The sequence below is a fragment of the Phacochoerus africanus genome, chromosome 11 (assembly GCF_016906955.1).
Source record: "Phacochoerus africanus isolate WHEZ1 chromosome 11, ROS_Pafr_v1, whole genome shotgun sequence".
Lineage (NCBI taxonomy): Eukaryota > Metazoa > Chordata > Mammalia > Artiodactyla > Suidae > Phacochoerus > Phacochoerus africanus.
Window position 1 is genome coordinate 36,912,446 of NC_062554.1, and position 23,929 is coordinate 36,936,374.

A 23,929-nucleotide genomic window follows, 5' to 3' on the forward strand; every position below is an offset into this window, starting at 1 on the left:
AGATGGGAAAGGAATTTGGGGTATAACAACCTGGGAAGATTTTGAAATTAAAGTTTCTGGTACAGGATGTCTTGAATATTTTCAAAAGACAAAAAGAGGCAAGAGTATATAAACTAAAGATTTACTGCTGAATTCACACTATGCAGTAAATTAGATTTTGGTTTTTTCTAACCCAAATAAGGAATATTTACTTATTTTACTCTATATAGGTAAACACTGAATAAATATTCTGTAACACCTTTGGCTTATAAACTATTTTGAGTCGTATTTTGTCCCTGGACCTGGTTGGATCCTGACTAATATATACATTGTTGGGAATTTCAAACATCAGAATGGTGCTGATGGAAAACTCACATAACAAATCTTTTCTTTTCCTTTTTTGCTTTTTAAAGCTGCACCTGAGGCATAGGGAAGTTCCCAGGCTAGGGATCGAATCAGAGCTACAGCTGCTGGCCTACACCACAGCCACAGCACCACCAGCTCCAAGCCACATGGGTGACCTACACCACAGTTCATGGCAACACCAGATCCCCTCACTGAGTGAGGCCAGGGATAGAACCTGCATCCTCATGCATCCTAGTCAGATTCATTTCTGCTGCATTACAACGGGAACTCCCAACAAATCTATATTTCAATAGACTAAATTAGTTACTGTTTTGGCTGTGGTGGAGGCAGGATGGCACAGCCAAGTTAGCCCACTTCTTGGACACAGGGATTGGCCCAGAGATGGAGATATGTCAGAAAGGGACAGAATAACTCCTTCCTTGAGAGTGAAATGCAGACTATGAAAGAAAAATTCCTTACCCCTGGGAAATTCCTAAAAAGGGGGGAGGATGTGGATCTGGGGCCTTTGGCAGCCATTTCTCCTGGTTAAATGGAGGCCCCCCTCTGGGAGGTTGGGGAGAATAAGGCCAACACGCTGAAGTGAGCAGAGTGGAGAGATGGAGAGAGAGCCTTGGTGGCATTGTTTGAGCCCTTTGGCCTCAACTGAATCTACTTGTACTTCCCAGCTGTGGGTCAGTAAGCCTTTTTTTTTTTTTTTTTTGTATAGACTACTTTGAATTCTGTTGTATTCCTAGAACTGAATGGGTCCCCTCTGCTGTCGAGGATTTTAGTTTGCAGATTTGAAAAAGAATTAGAAGAACGGAAGCGCTGATAGAAAGCTTGGTTGTTGTTATTCAGCAGAAAGCACCCAGCCCCTCCCTTCCTTGGAGAAGCATGATGTTCCCATTCTGCTCCTTTGGGCTCGGCTGAGGGACTGACTCCAGCCCGCGGAGTGGAGTGCGGTGCAAGGGACTGCCCCTTAGAAGCAGAGGCTTTAAGGTGCTCTGATGCTTCCATCAGCCCTCTTGCACGCCTGCCTTGCAGCATGGACAAGAGAGGAGACACTGCTTTCGGCTGGGCACCAGGTGAGAAGTGTGAAACAGACCTACAGCCATCTCCAAATCTTGGGGAGCAGGAAAATCCACTGAGACTTGGGGTTCTTCACAGGAAAAAGTGAGGAAGCACTTAACCATTGAGCAGCAACATTCATTCAGTCATTCAAAAAGTGTTCATTCAGCAAATACTGCACGCCAGCCCTGCACGCATACTCGTGAAAAATGCAACAGTCCCCTCCCCTGCTGTCATGTACTGGGGGGAAGAGAGAAGCAAATTCCTAATTTTAGTGCATTGTAAAGAGAGCAGGCAGGAAAAGGAAGATTTTTGTGTGAGTGAGAAAGCTGTTGCTGGAGTGCAGGAAGGAGGGAGGCCAGGGGTAGTGTCTTGGCCTAGGACCAGAAGCTGATCCTTGCTCGATGCTTAGCTGAGGGCGAGAGGCCATTCATCAGACTCGCTCACGTAAAATGATCCCTAAGACGCGTAAGTCCCTGCAAGCAGCAGAGTCCTTTGGAGGATTGCCATCTCATAAGCTTAACATGGCATTTTAGATTGGTTTGGAGCTATAAAAAATGGATAAGTTTAATTAAATGTAATTAATTTTGTTATACAACACTTGAAATCCCCTGAACATGAAAAGTCATCTCCCTGGCTCTCAGAGTCTGCCAGAGGATGCAGATGTTCCTGGGAAGTGTGGGGAGGAAGGTGGGCAGGTGGAGAGAGAGGGATCTAAAGGGGGAAAGCCAGCAACCAAGATTTTGAAAACCCTGCTTCATATTTTTTTTAAGACCATTTTCACTAGACATGTAATCATAGTGTGAGTTTCTTCCGTAGCACCTGCTGCTCAGACAGCCCAGGGCAGAGTGGTATATGTTTTATACCCTATTACCCAGTGCCTGCAGAATCAGGAATTGGCAGCTAACCCAAAGCCTAGCCATTAGTCTGGGAGAGAGGATGGTGCAAAAAACTCTGCCCAAACAGGGACAAATTGGGCAAATAATGTTCTTATTCTCTGAAACTGAAATGTAGGGAATCAGCAAAATAAGGTTATGAGGCAGACCAAGAGCATATCATGGGCATAAGTGAACTCAGATTAGAAGTTAGGCAAAGCTGTAAGTGGAAAAGAACTCTGGCAAAAGATCAAGAGTAAATGGTGAGGGATCCAACCGATCAAGACATTTGAAGCAAGTGCATACAGAGTGGTGCATCCAGGCCAGAGCAGCAAAGCCTCGCAGATTCCCCTTGTTGAGCCTCTGAGATCCATCTGGACCTCCCGGCTTCTGTCCCAAGCACCTTCACCTTATCCTGGGGTCCTAGTTTTAGATTTCTGTAAGAGTCTGTCTCCTTCACTACCAGGGGTGTAAGACCCCATTGCCTGAGCTAGTCTGAGTGAGTCTTTGGGATTTTTGTACCCAAAAAGCTTAAGTAAAATTCAGATACTTTAATGTTTAGACTTTAATGTGCATAGGAATTGCCAGGGGATCTTTTAAAAGTGCTAATCCTGGATTGGTAGGTCTGGGGTGAGCACTGAGATTCTGCATATCTTAGAAGCTCCCAGGTGATAGCATGCTGCTGGCCACAGCCACATTTGAGTGTTGAGGCACTAATGGGATTCTGAGAGTTATTAAAATCATTATTTACAAATAGGGACCCTGTCAGAGTCCCAGCAGGAAACAGATGGCACACGCAAATTAGGATCACTCTAAGGGGATTTAATAAAAGGATGATTTACATAGGCCAGAGCAGGGTGTAAGGAAACCACAAAAGGATAGTTAGTCTACCAGAGACTAGTAATAGAAGTGTTATCACTCCTCTCCCCAAAGGGCTGAGCAGAGAGAAGGGAAGGAGAGACAGCTGATTTTTTACCTTCAGTAGATAGATGTGAAACCTGAGGTAACCACAGGGAACTGGCAAGAAAATAAACTCCGTGACCTGAACTCATTCTCCTGCCAGTGGTCACAACTGGCCCCAGCCAAAGTCAGAAAGCAAGGTGCCCAAAGATGTAACTGTGCAGGAGTCCCCTTCATGGCTCAATGGTTAATGAACCCGACTAGGAACCATGAGGATGGCGGGTTTGATCCCTGGCCTCAATAAGCGGGTTAAGGATCTGGTGTTGCCGTGAGCTATGGTGTAGCTCGCAGATGAGGTTCAGATCTGGCATTGCTGTGGCTCTGGCATAGGCTGGCAGCTGTAGCTCCAATTTGACGCCGTGTGTACAGTCTCCCAGGATGCAGAGCAAGGTGGAGAAGTGAAAGGGCCAAGAGAAGACACTGGCAGAGATGCAGGGTATAAATGTAGAACCTCTTTGTGGGAAAAGAGGAGAGACCCTTAGACTTTGTCCCTTCAACAACTACTGAGCACCACACACTGTTCTAAGAATAGACACAGAGCAAGGATGGACAAGGAGCAAAATGGCATATAAAACGCTGTCAGGGAGTTCCCATCGTGGCTCAGTGGTAACGACCCCAAAAAAGACAAAAACAAGCAAACAAACAAAAAAAAAGGGTAAGTGTTATGAAGAAAAAACAGCAGGGTATGGAGATGGAGCAAGTGAGCAGCATTTTTTCATTTTTTTAGATTCCACATAGACGTGATCCCATATGGTAGTTTTACTTCTCTGTCTGACTTACTTCACTGGGTATGATAATATCTAGGTCCATTCATGTTGCTGCAAGTAGCATTATTTCATCCTTTTTTTTATTGTTGAGTAATATCTCTTCAAATATTTTCTCAAGCCCTTTCTCTCTTTTCTTTCTGGAACCCTTATAATCCAAATATTAGTGCACTTGATGTTGTTGCAAAGGTCTCTTAACCTGTCCTAGGAGTTTCTGTTGTGGCTCAGTGGTTAGCGAACCTGACTAGTATCCTTGGGGACGCAGGTTTGATCCCAGGCCTTCCTCAATGGGTTAAGGATCTGGCATTGCTGTGAGCTGTTGTGTAGGTTGCAGATGTGGCTGGAATCCTGAGTTGCTGTGGTTGTGGTGTAGGCCAGCAGCTACAGCTCTGATTAGACCTCTACCCCTAGCCTAGGAATTTCTATATGAAAAAAAAAAAAAAAAAAAAACCCACTGTCCTCATTTCTTTTCATTCTTTTTTCTTTTCAATGGTAATGATTTCTACTACTCCGTCTTACAGCTCACAGATCCATTTCTGAGTCATTTAGTCTACTATTGATTCCTTCCAGTGTATTTTCAGCTATTGTATTCTTCATCTTTGGTTGTTCTTTATATTTTCTGACTCTTTGTTAATTTCTTGCTCTGTGCATCAATTCTCTTCTTGAGCTATTTGATCTATTTTCATTACTCTGAACTCTTTCTTGGGTAGATGGCCTGTCTCCACTTCACTTAGTTCTTCTGTGGTTTTATCTTGTTCCTTTGTCTGCAATATATCCCTCTGCTGCCTCATTGTGTCTAAGTTGCTATTTGTATTATTATGTATGTGGTAGGCTAATTACATTCCTTGACCTTGGAGAAGTGGCCTTCTATAGGGGATGTCCTATGTATCCAAACAGAGCACTCACCTCTCATCATCCAAGCTATATACTCTAGGGGTTCCCCTAAGAGGGCTGCCTGGGTCCTTCTGTTGTGACAGGACTACTATGTATGTTGTCTGGTAGGCTTGGCTGGCCGCTTAATCTCGTTGGTTGCCAAGCTCTGGCTTGTACGGATGCAGCTGGCTGCTCTCTAGTGGTGCCTTGTCATGAGGTGGCTGGTTGCAGATTTTAGGGCACCCCAGGGCTAGTGCTGGCTCACTGGTGGGCAGAGTCAGAGTTCTGAAGACTCTGGGGCTGTTGCCCACCCACTGGAAGGTGAAGCCAGATCTTAGGGTTAGTGCCAGACTACTGGCAGGCAGAACTGGTTCCTGGAGTCTGGCTGTAGGACCTAGGAATTCCAGAGCTTGTTTCAGATCATTGAGGGGGGAGCAGGGGGTGGTGCCAGTCCTGACACAGTTTGGTATCGAGTCTGGAGTGTCCCAAAAGTTGCATTGGCCTGCTAGTGGGCAGGGCCAAGGCCCAGCTGGTCCCAGGGTAGGGTCTGTCCTGTGTTGTGGAAAAGTCCCTTCCTTGCTTCTGGTATCTGTCCCCTGGTGGGTGAGGCCAGTCTAGAGGCTTGTCAGGCTTTCTGCTGGCAGGGGCTGGGCTATGTCTAGGGGCATGTCCAGAGGTGGCTGTGGGCTCTTTAGTCTTTGGACAGCCTGTCTGCTGATAAGTGGGGTTGTGTCCCTGTCTAACTGGTTCTTTGGCCTGAGGCGTCCTACCTACTCCTTATGCGTGGCCACACCTGTGGTTTTCTTTCAAAGAGGACTGCATGGGAAGAGAGCAAAAAAAAAGAGTGAGGTGATCAAGGTCAACGCTGACAGTGGTGAGGCAGAGTGACTGTGTGTAATCCTGATACACGTGATGGAACCAGCACATTTCCTCTATGTTCTCCTCCCCAAAAGACGTACCCCCAAAAAACACAATGAAGAAAACAGACACATCCAAGTTGAGAGACATTCTACAACATATCTGACCTGTACTTTTCAAAATTCTCAAAGTCGTCGAAAATAAGGAAAGTCTGAGAAATAGTCACTGCCAGGAAGAGCTTAAGGAGATGATGATGAAAAGCAATGTAGTGTTTTAGATGGAATCCTTCTTCTAATAGAACATCAAGTAAAAACTAAGGAAATTAATAAAGCATGGACTTTAGCTAATAATAGTTTATCAGTATTGTTTCATTAATTGTGAGAAATGTACCATAAAATGTAAGACAATTATAATGGGGAAATGGGTGTAGGGGATATAGTAACTGCACTAGATTCACAATGATTCTGTAAGTCTAACAATTTTCAGTTTTATTTTGAAAATGACACAGAAGATGCATCATATTTAATTTAATATCTTATGATTGGGCATTTAAATAATTTCTAAATTTTTGCTTTTGAGCACGTTTATAAGGAATAGCCTTATGATTAAATCTTTGCACACATCTATTATAATTTCCTTTAGAATAAGTTTGTGGATGTGAAATTGTGCATATTATAATTGTCTTAGGGATTTTGATACAAAATACCTAATGAGGCACTTTTATTGAAGACTAAGTTAACTCCAAATAACAGTCATGATGAGTGATGGTCAGATTTGGAAAAACCTTCTTGGATTTTATCAGGCAATCAGACTAAGAAGAGTATTGTAGATCGTTGGTTCTCAAACTGTGGTCCCTGGAAACCGCATCATCAGCATCATCTGGAAACTTGTCAGAAATGCAAATTCTCAGGCTCTACCCTAGGTCTCCTGAATCACAAACTCTGGGGTTGGAGCCCAGCAATATTTTTTTTTTTGAGAAGTATATACACACTTACATTTTTGAAAACAACTTCATTAAGCTATAATTCACATACCATACAATTAACCCATTTAAAGTGGGCAAATATTCACAGATTTGTGAAGCCATCACCACAATCAATTTTAAAACAATTTCATTACCTCAAAAAGGAGCCCTGTACACTTTAGCTATAATTTCCTATCCATCTAGTTGCAGCCAAACACTAATCTACTTTTTGTCTCTATAGATTTGCCTATTCATATAAATGGAAACATACAATATACCTTTTGTGTCTAGCTTATTTCACTTAGCATAATGTTTTCAAGGTCCATCCATGTTGCAGCATATGTCAGAATTTCATTCCTTCTTATGAGCAAATACTATTCCATCATGTGGATATACCACATTTTATTTATCTGTTCATGAGTTGATGGATACCTTTCAGCTATTGCAGGTGGTGCCATGAACATTTCCTGGGTTTTCACAAGCCCTGCAGGTGGTTCCAGGGCACGTGAACTTTGGAGAACCACTATTGTAGTTGAGTGAGGACAAGAGCTGGTCACAGACAGGTATTTTTAGTAAAGGGAGAACACCATCGATCCTTTAGTCATAAGTCAAGGTGGAAGAGGAAGAATCTAGGTAGTGGGATCTGATGGTGGGTGCCCATGCACTGATGTTGAGATGAAAGGAAAGGTTGTGTTGAGACAGCTGAAGGAAAGGAAGCCCTGGTTATAATGGAATTGCTCACTTTTTGACCACTGGCCTCCTGTCTCTACTTTTCCAGCGTGTCATTGTGTTCTGAAGGTCGCCTGGGCTCTTAAGTGTTGAAGCTTCTCTTCAGAAAGAATGGTGTACTGGCACCTTGAATTTTGATGGTTCTTGAAATTTTGCAAAGCTTTTCTCTCTACATTGTACCTTCATACTGTCAGAATCCTTAGTTACAGCCCAGGGACTCATTTTACAGGGAAAGCCCCTGAGGCATAATGAGAATAAATGACCTGAAACTGTAGAGCAGGATGTGGCAAACGGGGATCAGCCTCTGCTCACCTACTCCTCTGTTGATGCGAACAGTGGTTCTCAGTCTTAGCGACACATTAAAATCACTGGAGGGTTTGTTTTGTTTTGTTTGCCACACCTGTATCATGCAGAAGTTAGCAGGCCAGGGATCAAACCTGAGCCACAGCAGTGACCAGAGCTACGGAGTGACAACACTGGATCCTTAACCCTTTGCACCACAAGGGAATTTCAAGGAAGGTCTTTTTATTTATTTATTTATTTACTTACTTACTTATCTATTTTTGCTGGGTTTTTTTTGTTTGTTTGTTTTGTTTCTTTTTAGGGCCGCACCCGCAGCATATGGAGGTCCCTAGGCTAGGGGTCCAATCAGAGCTACAGCTGCCAGCCTACACCACAGCCACAACAATGCCAGATCTGAGGCACGTCTGCGACCTACACCACAGTTCATGGCAATGCCAGATCTTTAACCCACTGAGCAAGGCCAGGGATCAAACCCGTAACCTCATGGTTTCTAGTCGGATTAATTTCCTCTGCGCCACCACAGGAACTCGAGTGTCTTTTTTAAAACACTCATATTCAGGCTCCAGATATGATTGATCTGGGGTGGGACTCAGGAATTGATAAGTTTTTTTTTTTTTTGGCCATGTGCATGGTGTGCAAAGTTCCCAGGCCAGGGATCAAACCCTAGCCACAGCAATGACAACGCCAGATCCTTAACTGCTAGGCCACCTAGTAACCCTTGATATTGAGACTTTTTAAAGGCTTCTTGGGAGATTTTGGTTTTTTTTTTTTCCAGTTACTTTCTTTTAGTTATATTTTTTTTTACTTTCCCTTTTGAAATAAATTTAGACTTACAAAAAAGATATAAAATAGTATAAAGAAGCCCCATCTAGACTTCCGCCAGCCTTCCCAAATAGTAATGTCATTACATAACCATCATATAATTATCAGCCAGATATTAACATTGGTACAATACTATTCAGTAATCTACAGTCCTTAATCAAATTTCATCAACTGCAATTTTGGATAATTTTAGTTGCTCCATCTCCTTGGTGGCCTTTAATCTTTTCCAGGTGATTTTAATGTGCATCCAGAGTGAGAAATGCTGGGGTGGACAGTGGAGCCCTGAAGTTAGCATTCACTTGTAGACTATTGGCTGAATGGTGTACTTTTCCCCATTCTCTGACATATAAGAGCTGTATCTGAAAATCCAGTGTATTTCTAAGCCATTATGATGCAGCTGATGAGATTAATCATTTGAAGATTTCTGACTATTTTTTATGATCGTCAGTTTTCATATCTGCCAGGAGGAGAAATGAGGATAGTTACATTCATAGCAAGGTTACTGGCACCCAGGTGAACATGGAAAACGGTGCATCAGAGAAGGGAGAGTTAAAGAGCTTTTCAGTGTTAACTCAGAATTCAGTAATCTAGGACTTTGCTGAACAGAATGGCATTCTTTGGATGTAAATGTCTTGAATGCAATTTAGATTTTAATTAGAGATGTGCTGGACCTTAATGTGGAGGTATTTATATAGGGACGCCAAAGACACTAACATGAAAACCTTGCATTTCTTACAGATGGTTTGTTAAATTAAAAAGTGCCTCTCAGCCTCTAGTGTTGACCCTGATGCTGCAAAGATGAGTCATTAAAACATCAGCCTGTCTGTTATTCTGAGTGATTGGCTAGGTGCTCCAGCTGGATACATCACTGACAACTCATTAAGCTGGGTAATTTATGAGAGTTTTTATTTTTATTTTCTCCTAAGGTAGTTGAACTACCTTTATCCAATTAGAATTTCATCCTCATCTATTTACATTATCCCTTGTTCTGAGTAGAAACAAACCTGTGTGTTTCCGTTGTGTGCAAATTAGCCTGACTCCCAAGGCCGCGAGGCTTAACAGAAACCCATCAGTGAGTAAGTAAAAATGTTATTAAATTTGAAACTGCATCCCCACCACCTGAACTGGATTCCTCTAGGCAGCAGATATTCACTGTCAGCAAATATTTCCTCTGCAAGACACCAGCTTGGAAGTATTTGAATCTAGCAGTATCACATGTGTGTTTATAACCGAACTCATATACACAGCTACATCCATGGCCTTCAGCTTCTGGGAGGATGCAGCTGGCAGACAGCTGCAGGGCTCATGGCCTTGCAGGGTATCTGCCCAGGAGACTCTCTCAGGAGAATACACTGGGCTTTTGAATACAGTGTTTCCCCTGTCAAGCCCGCCCTCGCCCCCAGCCCAGTCCTCACTCCTTTTGCTGGTTCACTGTTGCCACTTCCTCTCAGAAGCTTTCCTTGATTTCTCCCCCTCGCCGGAGTTAGAAGTCTTTTCTGTGTATTTGCACAACAGCTAGTGCTTGTCTTGTGCTATAGTTTCAGTCATTGTTTGCTTGTCTGGTTTCTTCACCTGCAAGCACCTAGCCCAGCACCTGCCCTGCAGTAAATGTCCGAGACAGGTATGTGTGTGTTTGGTGGGTGAAGGATGAATCAGAGCTACTAATTCAGCCTAAGGACTGCCAAGCACTATGGTAGCCATTTGCTCCCATTATCTCCTTCAGTCCAGGCAACGATTCTAGATGGAGCGGGTTCTTTTTCCCACTCTACAGGTAAGGAAGCTGGCTGACAGGTAAGGGACTTGCTTTGCTTCCATGTCACCCAGAGCCAGGATTTGAACACAGTCCATCTAGTTCCCAAGCTGGGCCTCTTTCCCCTGCACTGTGTGGCCCCTTCTGAATAAGACGGGGCCGGCTGAGGGGCCAGCTGGCTGCCAGGATGGGAAACGGGGAGCCCCGCAGGGGCAGCGTCACAGGGGCTGCGGGGCTCCAAGGGCTGCATCTGGGCTTGGTCCCGCGAGACCTTCAGCGGGAGGGCTTCCAGGCCAGGAAGCTCTCTGTGCTGGTGGCAGGGACCACGCCTGACCTGAGCTCGCTGGTGGGAGGATGGCTGGTGTTCACGGGTACCTGAGAACCACCTGGCCAGGGCCTTCACCCGCGGAGCCGCCTGAGCTCACTGCTGCCATGGGCGGAGGCACGTGCTGATGGTCAGGCTGCTCCGGAAAAGACTTGAAGCCTCGGGTTCCTCCTGAAGCTTTGCAACCGGAAGTGTCGGTCAGTGCGGGGGGGGGGGGGGGCGCGGGGGCGGGGTGTCAGTCCGGCCCCACTTTCAGGAGGGGGTGCTGCCTCCCTGGCTAAAAAGGCACAGAAGGGTGTGGGGCCGAAGGGTCGCTTCCCCAAGAGCAAGCGTGCCCGTGGGCACACAAGACACATGTCCACGGCCCACTCGCGAGTCCCCCGCCGGGTGTCCAGGTGGGTCCCGCTCAGGTCCGTCCCCCTCACCTGCACCCCACCCCCCGTCCCCGCCCCCAGAAATTCTGGAAGACAGCGTGGGCTGGGCCGAGGGGGGACACTTTGTGCCCGCCGGTTCCCAGTGTGAGGCCCCCTCTTGCTTCCTGGCTGCTTAGGTGAAGAGGTAGGTAATTAATTGTGGAAACAGGTCAGACACTTTTAAGGGTTCCTCACTGGAATTTCTCACTAAGGAAGGCTCTGGTTTTTTTAAATTCCTTCTCCACCCCCTCTTCTGTGCCTCCCACAGCTGACAACCAGGACTTGGCGAGGTGGTTCAGGCTTGAGCCTGAGCTGCCTGGGCTGCTCAAGTCCGCTTTCTCTCCTCCTTGGTAGCCTATGAATTCACATGTGAAGGACCTTCTGCTCCACTAGCACCATTCTCACAGAACCTTCGAGTAAAGAGGCCCATCCTACCTCCCAGCATGTGGAAAGGTTGCCGGGGGAACCCCTGTCCCCTCCAGGTCCTGCTCCCCCCGCCCCCGACCAGACCAGGGGCAAGCCCCAGCCTAAGGCCAGCAAACTGACAGTGGCTGATACGAGAGAAGATAAATGTGTTGCTCAGTAAGAGTCTCTCGCAGGGAGTTTAAATGAGGGAGCCCAGAACCATGCAGTGGAAGTGGGCAGGATGTGTAATGAGCTGCCTGAGCAGCCACAGCGGACCCCCCGCTCCACTGCTCCAGGTGGGAGAAGGAGCCGCTGCGTGCTTGTCTTTCCTCCCTGCTGCATCTTGTGTCAAGTCCTCCACTATGAAGAATCACATTTGCCCTTTCACTTTTTCCTATTCACCTAAAAGTATTCAAATCACAACCCTGGCGTCACAACTGTGTTCCTCCGAGGCCCATGACCATCTGTAGGTCTTATCTGGAAGCCATCTCTTTTCAACAGAGGATGTCTCCTGCTGAATAGAGTAGACGCTTTCAACATGACCAAGGCAGCCCTGAAGATCTGCTGGAAACTATCTTGCTGCAGATCTACCATGTAGCTTGTATTTGTGGTACCCTGAGAATCTCACTCCACACCATGGGAGTTTTGGGGCTTTGCTCCTGAGCACCCCCCAAATCACAGTGTAACCGAGCAGGACCCTTTGAGGCCTTCCCAGAGTAGACCCACCCACTTGTGTCCCCCACCTGCCTTTTTATCTATAGAAAAACTTCAAAGAATTAGTTTAATCAGAGAAGGAAGAAAATACAGAGAAAAAGGAAAACAGTCAAGCAAGACAATAATGATAGTTTAGCCATTCAACAAAGGCCCTTTACTTCTTCAAAGACTATAGGTAATATTCTGACCCGTATGTTTGGAGCTGTTTTGCAGATGCTGAAGCTCCCACCAGGTGGAAGAGGTCAACGATATGCTGCCTCCAAGCCTGTAGATTCCAGACCAGGTGAAACCAGAACGTTGATGACACTGACTCCCAATTACCTCACCACCACGCAATCTGAAGAATGTCCACAAGGTAGCTGATCACGCCTCGCTCCTCCAACACTGTAAGACTCCTCACTACACCCCCCCCCCCCCCCGCAAGGGTGGGCACAGGCCTTGAAGGACTAGCCTGCTACGTTTCCCTCTTTGCCTGGCAATTAAGGCTACTTTTTCTGTTTCCTCCAACTTTGTCTCTGCATTTCTATTTGACATTGATGGACAGAGGCAGCTGATATTTAGGCAACAGCAGACACCACCAATCTTAAGGATGGCTTCTGGGGAGGCAAAGGAACTTGGAGGAAATATTAGGAATCGATGGGTCCAGCCTGAACAGAGGTTAGGGGAAGAAGGATGAAAAGATTTCAAGAGTAAGCTCAGTATTGAAAGCTGGTCTCTGGGCTTTAGAATGATTGCAGATTAGACTCTGTAAAGAACAAATACAAACACAGAAAAGCTTCACTATGGTGTCTTAAATGAGGAGACCCATTAGGCTTATGGAGTGTTGGATAGAGGTTTTTTTTTTTTGCAATTTGGTGACTCTGTGAGCAATTTTAGGGAAAAGAAAAAGCAACAAACAGCTTTAGCAAGGGGAGGAGAGGGGAGGGTTGGAGGGATGGGAGGGTGGGGGTTGGGGGTTAGGGGTGGGTGTTAATTTGGACAGACACATTGCCTCACTGTGTCCTGTGAGGCAAGTGCATGGGTTTGCTGGGTGGTTAAGCTGTTGACATCCTTTAAAACCTTGCTTCTGCTCTGCCATTAAATCTTTGCAGAGATTTGAGAAGAAACCCTTAAGGAGTTTACATTTTGGTTTGATTTTTTTTCTCTTTGTAGGAGAGGGTTATTGAGTTCTCAGAAAATGGAAATTAGCCTTGTTCAAAGAGTCTCAAGAAACTGCCTTTAAAAAAAAAAAATAGGAACTGTGGGTTTTTCCTGCTTTACAAATCTCTGTATCAGGGACAGCCAGCTGCATTAGTGGGACTGCTGTCGGGGCATTAGAGGAAAGAGATTCAGCACCTGCCTGAGGAGATGAGATGATGTCAAGTGCAGTGAGGGGTTTGCGGAGATGAGTATTTTTCCACATAAACAGTACAGAGAGTATAGCAATAATTACAAGACAAACCTGCTTTCTTTTTTCTACTGCTTCTCGAGGACAACTTGGCAATATACATCAAAAGCTGTGAATTATGTGTTTCTTTTGCCCAGCAATTCCACTTCGGCAATTTATGCGAAAGAAATAAAGGATATGGAAGGATCGTCATTTTAGCCTCGTTTATAATAGAAAAAAACCTGAAAATAACATAAATTTCCAGAAATTGGTGAGTGGACGAGTAAATTATGGCAGATTCAACTGAGTACTATGCATCCATTAAAAATTCCATTGTAAAAATATATTTCTTGATATGAAAACATATTTATGATATTGTTATATTAATATAGGACTCCAATAATAATCCCAAAGGAACCATTAAATAATTGAATGTTTGGGTGAGATTATGAATCATTTTTCTTTCCTTCCTCTTGCCTAATTGCATTTTATGATTTTTCCCCAGCATTTATAATTTTTTTTAATAAGAAAAGAAAACCAAACTGCTCACTGACTATTTGTAAAAAGAAAGAAACTTTGTGATATGTCTCACTGTGCCTGTAGGAGAACAACTGCATCAATGCATAGGAAGCAGGAGAAATGGGGAGCTCCGGGCCAGAGAGTTGGATGGAAGGAAGGGAGGAGGGAAGTCAACGCGTGAGCGGAGCCTAAGCTGCTACTACAGAAAAGGCCCCAAATTCAGTGACTTGGAGAACAAAGGAGTTTTTTTGTCCTTGGTGTCCAGGGTCAGCATGCCTGAAGGACGGGCAGTGCTGTCCACTTCCTGTGGGTCCAGGCTCCTTCCATTATCTTGAGGCTCTACTTGTCCAGCACTTTGCCATTCGCTGTGTGAGGAGGCTGAGCACACAGTGCCTCGGGGAATGCCTGGCAAGAGAGTATGGAGGAGACCAACTGACACCAGTAGAACTGCACACCAGAAGCAGCCCAGTGGTGAGAGCTTCGTCCCTGACCTGAGCTATCAGCAGGTGTGGTGTGGTGGGAGAGCTGCATGGCTCGCTTTGATTCTGCTCCTGCGGAAGAGGGGCCAAGTGGATTTGGGTGGACCACCAGCAGTCTCCTCCAGGGGGCCTCTGAGCTGAGTGCAGTCACAATGAGCCGTGGGGCAAGACAGGAGCAGAGAGAGGAGGAGGAAATGGGAAACATAACCCCTGCTGGCATCTTGCAGCCAGCGTTTCCTATTTATACGCTGAGTGAGGATTCTTGAGCGTACACGGATGGGCAGTGCACAGGGGTGCTAAGCACTTTTGTCGTAATTCCTGATGTGCCAGCATCGCTCCCTTCTCTCCTGATCGGGAAAGGGTATCAGAGTTCAAGTTACTGTGGCATTGTTATGAGGAGGCCTGTCTCCATGGGCTTCTGCCTGCGTGTCTGCAGCAGCCTCCTAAAGCGTCTTCTCACCACGATCCATGGCCAGAGAGATCTGCAACTAAATAAAGGCACCTCATTTTTCTGCTTCCAGCCCTTCAGAGGCTTTCCAGTGTTCTTAAGGTAAAGTTTCGAGCCTTTGCCTTGATTCACAATGCCCTCTGCCAAAAAGCCCCTGCTGACTCCAAAAGCCCTGTAGCTTTGCTCATCTGCAACCACCCTGGTTGTTTCAGCTCTTGGGTATAAAGAATCTTTCTCTCCCACCTCAGGGCCTTTGCAGATGCTCTTCTCTCTGCCCAGAGCACACCTCTTCTTGCTCTTCTCCTGGACAATCCCTCCTCGTCATTCAAGATCTCTGAGAAAACATCTCTTCCTCATAGGGACTCCCTGTCTCCCCAAACCAGTCAACACATCTGTGCTGTACATTTCCACACCCCCTCGCATTTACAGGTCTCCTAGGAAACATGGAACTTATGTAGTGATGTCTTCCTCATTATTGTAGAAGACAAAACAATACAATAACGTCTATAATAATGTCTTACTGTAGAGTGAACCCTGAGGTCAGCGTCCAAATCTGTCTGCCTTGTTAGACTCTGTGTTAAATGGGTGAATCACAAAGCAACTGGATTCTTTGGGATGATGGAATTCTTTCAAATGAAGAGATTTAGAACCAGGTGGGAGTTAACTCGGGGAAGGACTGCCAGCCGAAGGAGAGCAGCCTGCCATGAAGAATGTTGAAAGGCGAGCAAAGTATTCACTGACTTTGAGGGAGATACCTGAGTTTTAGATACTGAAGAAGCTGAAAGAGGTAGGAATTAGATATTTCAGAAGGTGCCAAAAGTAAATGTGTCTGGCCTTGTCTTCAGAGCATTCTTGGCTCTGGGGTAGATTTGTATGCAGCTGTCATTTCTTATTTATAAATTAGCCTGGAGGGATTGTGGGTGGGGAGGTGGCAGAAGGACAATGACGGGTGATGGGTCCATGTGGGGGTGAGAGATTGGAGGGGGAGGAATGGAAAAATGTCTATTCTGTATCTTGTACATCAGTTTAACAAATAATGTTGACGATTTACCGACGTGCCAGGCACTGTGCCGGCCACTTTTGCAGGTGGGAGGAAGGTCATGGGGAGATAGAGGATTGAAAGCTCAAGGTCTGTGGAGGCACAGAAGAGAATTTGCCTGAGCCAAGCAGGAGAAAGTGTCATGGAGAGGGTAGATTTGAGCTGAGTGGGCCTTTAAGAAAAATTGGAATTTTCAAGTCAAAGAAAGAGGGGGAAAAGCATTCCAGAAAAGGGATAATTTGAGTTTGAAAAACCCCAGAGTGTTTGTGCAATAGTGAGAAACTAGAGTGCCCCATGCATTAGGGCCCAGGGCTGGAAGGCAGAGATAATGATACTAAGAGTTGACGTTTGGCAGACCCTCGTTATGTGGCAGACGCCGCTTAAGTGCTCTACCCGCATTATCTCAGCTGGTACGAGGCAGAGCCAGGATGGTGAGCCAAGGCAGTCTGACTCCAGCACCGACCCCTGTAAGCACGGGGCTCTTCCCCAATGTCAAGGAGACTGAATGCCATGCTCAGCTCCTGGGAGAGGAGGACTTGGGAAAGTGACCCATTCAGACTGCGTTTTAGAAAGTCCACTCTGAGCGCTGGGTGCAGACTGGATGGGTGAGATGTCGAGAGAGGCAGAATACACAGGAACCTGCCTCCCATCGGGAAATGAAGAGAGTTCCCTAGCAAGCCAGGAAACTCGAGGGGGAGCCAATGAAATGCTAGTGCTGGTGTCACCGGTGAGGAGGAATTTGAGTTCTGAAAGGCCTGGGAGACAGCAGAGCTAGCCTGGCCGGCGGAATGCTCCCGTTGTAACTTGAGAGAAGGTGGAGTTGCTTTGTCCAAGTTGAGATTTTCTTTGCCTTTGGCAGTGAACTGGCCCTGTGTTTGTCCCCCAGATTTACAGGATGTGTTCCCCTAAAATTCAGGCTCATCCCAAACCTCAGCGTGTGACCTTATTTGGAAATCGGGTCTTACAGATGTAATCAGGTAAGAGGAGGCCAGTCAAAGTAAAGTGGGCCCTAAGTACAATATGACTGGTGTCCTTAGAAGATGAGGAAAAGAGACAGAGATAGACACAGACACACAGGAGAAGGCCATATGAAGGCAGAGACGGAGATTGCAGTGTGGCACCTACAAGCCAAGGGATGCTAAGGGTTGCTGGCCACTACCACCAGTAGCAAGAGACAAGGACGGATTCCCCCCTGCAAAGCCTTCAGAGAGGAAGTGGCTCAGCTGCCAACACCTTCATTAAAAAAATTTTTTTTGTCTTTTTAGAGCTGCACCCACAGCATATGGAAGTTCCCAGGCTAGGGGTCGAATCAGAGCTGCAGCTGCCAGCCTACACCACAGCCACAGCAATGCAGGATCCAAGCTGCACCTGTGACCTGCACCGCAGCTCATGGCAATGCCAGATCCTTAACCCACTGATCAAGGCCAGGGATCAAACCCATATTCTCACCGACACTATGTTGGGTTCTTAACCCACTGAGCCACAGTGGGAGCTCCCTCGATATCTTGATTTTGGACTTCCAGTCTCCAGAACAGTGAGAAAATAAATATCTATTATCTTAAGCCACTTAAGCCTATTATCTTAAGCTTCTTGTGGTAATAGCGGCCCCTAAGAAAGCTTTAGGGGGTGCTGAGAAGCCGGAGCCAACGTGCTCTCTGCCTACCCAGAGTCCCACAGCCATGTTTGTTGTGGTTAGCCGTGTGGTTAACCAGGCTAAGGGCTGCAAGTTAAGGGCGAGGACTCTGGATTTCAAGTCCCCACTTCTTGCCTCCACCACCTACTCATCAGGTGACTTCAGGTAAGTTGCCCAATAGCCACATCCATATGCCTTGGATTTCTTACCTGTAAGATGTGGTTACTACTAGTTCCTCCCTCATAGTGTTGTTTTGAGGACGAAGTGAGTTGTACACTAGCATTTATCACCCTGTCACAAAGGACATCATTCACTTGAGTTTGGGAGGGGAACAGGATGCTTTAGACCTGCCCTCCTTTGCCCCCTGCTCTAACCGGGTATGCCCCTGCCTCTGTGCACCAGCTGGTGAAAGTCCATCATCCATGCTGTGGTGCACACGGCCTTGGTGGTGAGGGCGATGGGTCCAAACATAAATATGCTGGGCAAGAGGCTGGTTGAACACCAGTGTGCATCTCAGATCAGGCCCGGATGTGCCAAGATGGGGCTCTGCTGCGTGGGAGCCATCTGTGACTCGGATAGCATCGGTCCCAAGGGCCCAGGCACCGGGCCTGCTGAGACGTTGTTTGGTCCAGAAAAGGTGGTGCAATTTGCGAGGCGATGCCGAGGCCGCAGCTGTTGGATCCCAGGAATCACACCTCCAGGTCCTCCAAGACCCGTTTCAAATGCAAGGCCCTGGGAAGACATCCAAAAGCATCGCTGGGAGTTTCTCTTTCCCAGACCCGGCCCAGCCAACGGGTCACAGGACAGCAACCGCTGTGCACACTCACCTGAGTCTCATGCTGAGAAGAAACTGAAGTGTTCTGTGGGCTTCTAACCCCGCTGGCCTGACCAGGGTCCTTGGGGCTCTTGGCTTCTTAAGATCCAGGCTTTCCTAGTCTGGGAGGGAGCCATTCTGTCCACTCTCCAGAGCCTGGCTTACAGAATGGGAATGCGAGGAATGGAACCAAGCAGGGGTCCATGTTTCCCAAAGAAAAGGCTCCTCAGAAAACTGCAGGTTTCAGATGAAAATGGGACTTTTTGCTCCTTCCCCCACCTTAAGATCAGATGGATCTCCCCATCATGGTAAAATGCCTGCAAACCCTTCCATTGCACATAAGGTCTATGGCCCCTATTCTTGAATCTGGTAGGATGTTTGACCAGTGGAAGATGGGTGGAAGGGACCCTGAACCAGTTTCCAATGTTCTTCTGGTTGTTAGGAACATTCACCCTTAGAGCCCCGAGTGGCATGTGAGGGTCCACGCGCCCTGCTGGAGGGACTGCGTAGCAAGGGCCTGAGACTCCACAGAGAGGAGAGGTGCCAGCCCAGCCCAGCCCAGCCTTCCAGCCATGCCCGCCATGGTGCCCAGCATCCGAGTGAAGCCTTCTGGGAATCCCCAACCCGGCCCCGCGCTGGTCATTGCCTTGCGGAGCAGAATTGCCCAGTCAAATTTCTTTTCTACAAAATTGTGATGTATTACAAAATTGTGATGTATTACACGATTGTTTGTTTTCAGCCACTAAGCTTGGGAGGAGCCCATTACTCAGCAGCGGGAATCAGAACGTTCCCCCAGTTCCAGTGGGCAATGCTGGATACTGGGAACAGAGGTCAGGCTTGGCAGAGGAGGCAAGCACTCTCTGGCAATCCCAGGGCACCCAAGTTAGGGGTCCACGAGTGAGAGGGGTGTGAGGAGCCCAGGATTTGAGCAGACCCGCCCCTGGTGGACACACCCAGTGGTGTCAGCCTCCCACCACTTCCATTGAGCAGACAAACCCCTCTCTGGAGGACTTCCTGAGAGGGTGGAAATGTTTGCAGAAGGTTCTTCTTCTGTGAAAACTTGAGAGTCGAGGAGTAAATATCATATGTTAACTGATAAAAACCAGAAATGGATTATCTGATCTGACTTCACAAGGCAAAGACATACTTGGAACTGGTAAGACAGAATCTGGCAAAATATTGGATTTTCCCTTCCCAAATCTGTCCTTAATCCAGAGCAGGCCAGGTCCTGTTATATGCTCTCTTGGCACTTCCTATTTCTCCCTGGGAACCCTTTTCCACATTATAATTAATGGTTCATAGGATTATCTGTTTAACGCCTGTGCTTCCCTGCTCTGAAAGCTCCATGGTGGCAGGGCGTCTTCCCCCACTGAGTCCTGGGGCCAAGCACGATGCCTTGCTCATCGTGGATGCCCAGGAGGTATTTGCTGAACACAGAAATCAACAAGTCCTGACATTTGGCTTGTGGGGCCCTGATTTCATCTACTCCCCAGAGCTCGTCCTATGAGCCAGCTCCACGTGGAGGCCTCGGGTAGGCAGCTGGTACTCCTGGCCTTGCACGAGACCACTTGTTGGGCACTAGCTTCTTTTTCCTTTGCACTCAGCTGAACTGTGCAGCATGGAGAGAAAGCTCTAAGCACCCCCAGGTAGGTGTTCACGTCCCCACCTCCTACCACCCACGGGCTGTGTGACCCTAAGCAAGTCACCTGACAGGTTGAACACAAGGTTCCATAAACAAGTACAATCTCTGCTCTGGCAGCCCCACGTGGCAGCTGTGGGAATCCCATCAGAAAATGAGGGCAGGACATTTTGAAAAGTTTCCTTCGGACCATTAGCAGTGAAAGTACGTGCACAGAAAGGATATAAAACACAAACTATGTCCGTGGCTCAGGACTTTTTAAAAAACAGTTTTCTTGACATGTAATTCACATTCTATTGCAATTCACCATTCAGAAGTTACAAATCAGTGATTTTTAGTACATTCGCAAAGTTGTATATCCATCACCACAATCAACGTTTGAACATTTTCATCTCCCTGCGAAGGAATCTCATACCCAATAGTAGTTACTCCCCATTTCCTGTCTGACCCACCCCCAGGCCTGGACGACCACTGATTTACTTTCTGTCTCTATAAATTTGCCATTTCTGCACATTTCTCATACATGGAATTGTACGAAATGTGACCTCTTTGGCCCGGCTTCTTTCTCTGAGCGTGACGTTTTCAGGTTCATCCAATCGTAGCAGGTAATATTCCACTGTATGAACATGCCATCAATTGACGGACATTGGGGTTGTTGCCACTTTTTTGACTATTATGAATAAGGCTGCTGTGAACATCCAGCTGTAAATTTTGGTACAGACCTGCATTTATATCTCTCTTGAGGACATAGCTAAGAGTAGAACTACTGGGTCAGAATGTAACTCCATGTTTAATATCACTACCAAGGAATTTGCTGCTTTGGGAATAGAAAAATGAGGCTGTTCTGAATGGCACATATGTATGCATGTATGCATGCATGCGAGTGTGTGTTGCAGGAGCCCTGATGGTGAGGTAGGTGGAGCCACTTTTGAATAACATTTTGTATTCAACGTGATTCTTGGTCAGTCAAGTCCTCGTGGGCCTGAAATTGCTGCCTGTCTTCTCCCTTGTCTGAATGGTGTCCCTATGGGCTGATGGCCCTCAAATAGTTCCCCCATCAATTAGAAGCCTGAAAAATTCAATGAAAGCATTCTTTTTGAAAAATTTTTAAATTTATTTTCTTTTTCGGCCACGCTGTGACCTATGCAAGGTCCCAGGCTAGGGATCGAATCTGAGCCAGAGCTGCGACCTACACCACAGCTGCAGCAATGCTGGATCCTTAATCCACTGCCCTGGGGTAGATTCCCTACCTGTACCTCCACGAGACAAGCTGGATCATTAACCCACTGGACTACAGCAGGAACACCCTCAGTGAATACGTTCTAACAGAATCAATTATACGAAATTGACAATGTGGACTATTGCAAATGTTATCATCAGTTGTCTCTGTGTGTTATGCATGTTTTGGATCCATGCAATTTATGATCAATATTTGGATGTATGCACATGCACACATTTACCCCCTGCCCAAGAGCTGTTGTTAAACATGTACTAGTATGTCTGTCAGTGTTTCAGTAACTGAACTAGGAGCTCTGCTGAGGGTGGAGACAGAGATTTCCAGGATAAGCCCAGGTAATTGCCAGTCATAGAATGTGATCCTTCCAGACCCTTGCTCGGCCCCTCTCTAGCCATCTCTGACACCTCCTTTTAAAACCTGCTTCTGCTGGGCTTGAATTCCCCCAGTAACTCTGAATTCCCTCCTTGCTTTAAGGGAGCCCCATTTAAGTCTCTCACTCTGGCCTGAGTCCAGCATAGGAAAGGCTTGATCTCCTACCCTGGAGCCCCACACACTGCATCCTAGAAAGTGTCCCTGACAAACACACATCAGGATGACCCCGCTGTGCCTCTATGCTGGCAAAGGTCCTTTTGGCAAGCACCAGAAAGATACTCCTTAGTTTCTAGGCTTTGATGGCATAGGCTTTTTTTTTGAGTTGCCTCTTATTGTGAGCATAGATGTAAAGAGCCTGCTGACGTCCCTGGAGTCAGCTGCCATCTCTCGGGTGGGTGCCTTCTGACTTGAGAAATGTTAACTCCTGGTAATGATGGGTCTGTAATAATACTCTTAGATTTTCCTCCTGAGCCATTTCCTAGGGCTGATTGAGTACTGCATAATCTGGCGGCTCTTTTTAAGGAAGGGTTCAAACCTCAGTTCACCTGTTTAATTTTCTTTGCTAGAAGGATATGTTGGAAAGACTCTGATGCAATGACATTCCTGCCTGTCCTAGCAGAGCCCCTGGCTCTGGGGCAGGAGCTCTGTTCTGCTCTGTCCCTGCTGCCTACTGCCTCGCAGAGGCACCTGTCAGCCAGCCACCTAATAACTCAGAGGGAGCTCTGCGGCCTCCGTCTGTGAGACCCCAGGGCACAGAGTATCAAGAAAAGAAGGGGTGGAGACAAGAACCCACATGTTTTCTCTCTGATCCCGGCTTGACAGCATTCGCTCATCCTGCTTCCAGCTTCCCAGAGTTTTTAGAGCATTGCCTGAGATCACCACACTCCTGGAAGAATAAAGGCCTTTGCCTGCCACCTGAGACTGAGATTGCTTCCTATTCACTGTCCTTGATACCCGCACACTGCAGGTGGGCCTGAGTGTTGAAATGTCAAGTCTGCGGAGAAAGAAGTCTCACCGTGATGGTTTTCAAAGAGAAGGCCCTGTTGCTAAGTGTATAAAGATTTTTGCACAATCTATAAGTTTCCCCTAATGATTAGTGCCATAAGAAATTGGCATACTGATCTCTTTGTCAGGGAAATACATTGATCAGGTGCTCACATCACACCATTGGCTCAATTTTACTGCATTTGATGAGCTGAGAGCATTCTTCATCTGATTTGTGTTAACTCCCTAATTGATATATTCCATAGCTTTATTATAAGCCCCACAATTACTTCTGGGGTAACTAATTTGTATTGGCAAGAGCTTCAGAGCAGGTGTGTGGCATTTCCCAAAAGTGATTAAACTGAGACACATGTGAGATCGAGTGGAAAACATCTCTGACTTTTGGATCTAAAGGAGACACCCTTGACCAGTGTTGCACCTGTGCAATTCAGATGCAAATGGAGAAGCCCCAGCAGTAGAAGAGGCTCATAAGTTATAACTATATATGTGAGTGGTTTATTGCGGTTGAGTTACAGTAAATTAGACTCTGGTCCAGTTTCCTAGGCACAGTATTTTACCAGCCACTGCATCACTTTCTCTGCCTAATTTGCTTCCCATATGTCACTGGGGAGACTTGGAGCTTTCTAGGATGCAGAAAACTAGGGCAGACCCATTTCCCCTGGAGGCTCATCGCTAAACAGTACTGACAGCACTCACCATGCCCCAGTCGTGAAACGTTACCTTAAGCTCTCTCCCAGCCCATCATGGCGATGCCATTCCAGCCTTGCTCAAATATTTGCAGGCACAAACCAATCCTGAACAAATAATTGCCCACAGAGTGAAATTGTTTGTAATGTTTACTATTCTGCTAGCTTCCTCGTGAATTTTGTGATTTTGTAAGTGCAACCAGCAGCAAGCATGCTGGGGAGGGTGCCTACAGCAGAGAAGCAGAGTGAGTATGTGCATGTATGTGGACCTTTTGGTCCAGTCTAGCCCCCATCCTCTCCACCTAGCACCTGATGTGATTATTCTCTGCTAAAAATAGGAGTGTTATCGCAGCTTTTCTGCAGGTGGGAAGCTTTGTGGAAAGCGGTTGTCTTTGTTTTTTTTTCTGGCTCCCTTCCCAAGTCCTGGAGTGCCAGATGGATGATTGTGTATGCAGTGCAAGCTGGAGAGATGAGAGCAAACTCCACTTGTGTCCCTGGTCAGAGGCAAGGCCAGGGCAGCAGGGCTTCCCCAGTTCTCTCACCCT